General features: G+C 44.4%; 1 pseudogene; it reads right to left on the bottom strand.

Annotated features, from left to right (window-relative positions):
• Positions 1-5: 5 nt before the first annotated feature.
• Positions 6-992, bottom strand: LOC103584336 (annotated as a pseudogene).
• Positions 993-2,082: the final 1,090 nt, after the last annotated feature.

Genomic DNA, 2,082 nt, shown 5'->3' with positions numbered 1-2,082 from the left:
GAGAAAAAGGCACTGTCCACCACCTCATCCCAAGGCAGGTGGACCTGGAAGTGTGTCCTGACCTCATGCTCCCAGATGGCACTGTCAATGGCCAGGATCACCCACATGCAGACCAGGAATCCAAAAATCATCCTCCAAATGGAAATTTTTCTTTAATTCCCTCTCCATCCTCATGAAGGCCTCCTTGTCCCTAGAGCACCAGCATATTCATTAGGAGATCAATACTTATTCCCTTGAACTTTGTCCTGCTGCTGTTCTGTCAGCTTAGTGTCAGGACCTGCAAAGATGACCAGCCTGAAGCAACACTCGGTGTTTCACGGCACACAGCCCCGCAGCAGCACGTTCTGCTTGCTTGGGGGAACTTGTTTTCTTTCCAGTAGTGGGTTCTGCTGAACTCGCCCAGCTTGTTGTTGGGGGGTTTCCAGATCACTTCACCATCAAACGTGGCAAGTTTATTCATGTCTTCCAATAGCGAGGTGACTAGAATCATCTGACAATCTTTTATGTTGGTCTTTCCACCAAGTTCTGCCACCTCTAGGTAACACAGCCCATGGGGCTCACTGCTGGAAAAGAGGAGGAGATCCACTGCCTCAGATGGGTTATTTTCTAGCTTGGTAATATCACCAACACAGACATTCATCCACTTCTCTTGCTGGAGGATTCCATTGATCAGCACCTGAAACTGATGATTATTCACCTGGTTGTCACTCTTGTGGCAGAAATAGTCATCAATGGCATCCTTAACAGCTGTGACAGTGAGGACAAGAACCAAAGGCACAATGGTGGTGAACCAGGACAGGGAAGAGATCTGTGGGATCACTGCAGAAGGAGAAGAAATCGGAAGTAGGTGTTGGCAACTTCCTGGAACCGCTCAAAAATGTTGACAGGCAGGAAGGTGAGAATATTGCACTTGGAGGCCTTGATGCAGTTACTGGCCTGCTGGAATTTCTCATTGTATTCTTGGTCTTTAGCCTGCACCCTCCTTTCTTCTTCTGCAACAGAATGATGCTGCAGTCAGGAGGAGCAAACCGAGGTCTGGACCAACACTTTGTCAGGCCCACCCCACTTTGTGGGGTTCCACTGAGGCCTCCTGGTTCTTTCTCGGCACTCAGCCCACCCTAGCTGCTAGTTTTTATGGGGATTAAAAAGTACATATACAGTGCTTTACACAGTGTGGCAAATATTAAGTGCTATAATAAGCCATTATTTCTTCTTATGTGCTTAGTCATTATTGTTATTGTTGCTTAATCTTTATTACTCTTTTAAGAAAGTTACTGTTATTTGCCCTCATTCATAGATGAAAAAAGAGCATGGAGAGGTTAAATAACTTGCCCAAGATCATACAGCCACTAAGGAGCAAAGCTGAGTCTGAAATTGGATTCTGTTTGACTCCAAAACACATACGCTCGACTGCAATGCTGACCTGACTCCAATAGGAGATCACTTTATTTCTCCTTAGCTCTTCAGTACTGAGTGAGCTCTAGATCAACTGGCTCTGTCAGCATGTTCCAATATAAGTTGATGTTCAGTAAGTGTTTGTGGTTGATAAGAAAGATGGTCCTTCCACGAACCATTTCTGAAAAAATGTCAATGCTCCCTAGGAGGTTGTTCACACATCATTTCCCATTTCCCCTGCACTAATGCTAACATGATTTCTTAAATGCTGACAATAGTTGAGAAGCTAATTTTAGAGTTTTCCACTGCTAGGAACTAGAAATATGAAACAACGAATCAGTGATCCAAACAGCTGTCTGGCCTTCTCCCCATTACTTTGTAAATTACAGCATTGCTCTGTGTCCTGGGTTTTATGAGTTTATTTTTAATGCCCCTTTGTAAAATATTTTTTTTTCTATCCACAAAATAAGATGCTCTGTAATTTGCAACTCTTCTCCTGTGGCTCTCTCAACCCCGAGTCAGCACTTGATTGCCCTTCTTTTCATGTCACTTCCTAACCTTTAGGCCTGGCTATCTGGGCACACCAGCCACCTCTGTAGCTGTCTACCATTTCCAAGACCAAGCTGAAACTCTTTATGCTTGGTTTATGTATCCCACGTGTCAGCTTAGAACTATTACCCATTCAGG

This window comes from Galeopterus variegatus, unplaced genomic scaffold (genome assembly GCF_000696425.1).
Source record: "Galeopterus variegatus unplaced genomic scaffold, G_variegatus-3.0.2 Scaffold50501, whole genome shotgun sequence".
Taxonomy (NCBI): domain Eukaryota; kingdom Metazoa; phylum Chordata; class Mammalia; order Dermoptera; family Cynocephalidae; genus Galeopterus; species Galeopterus variegatus.
This window is presented reverse-complemented; position numbering and strand designations above follow the sequence as displayed.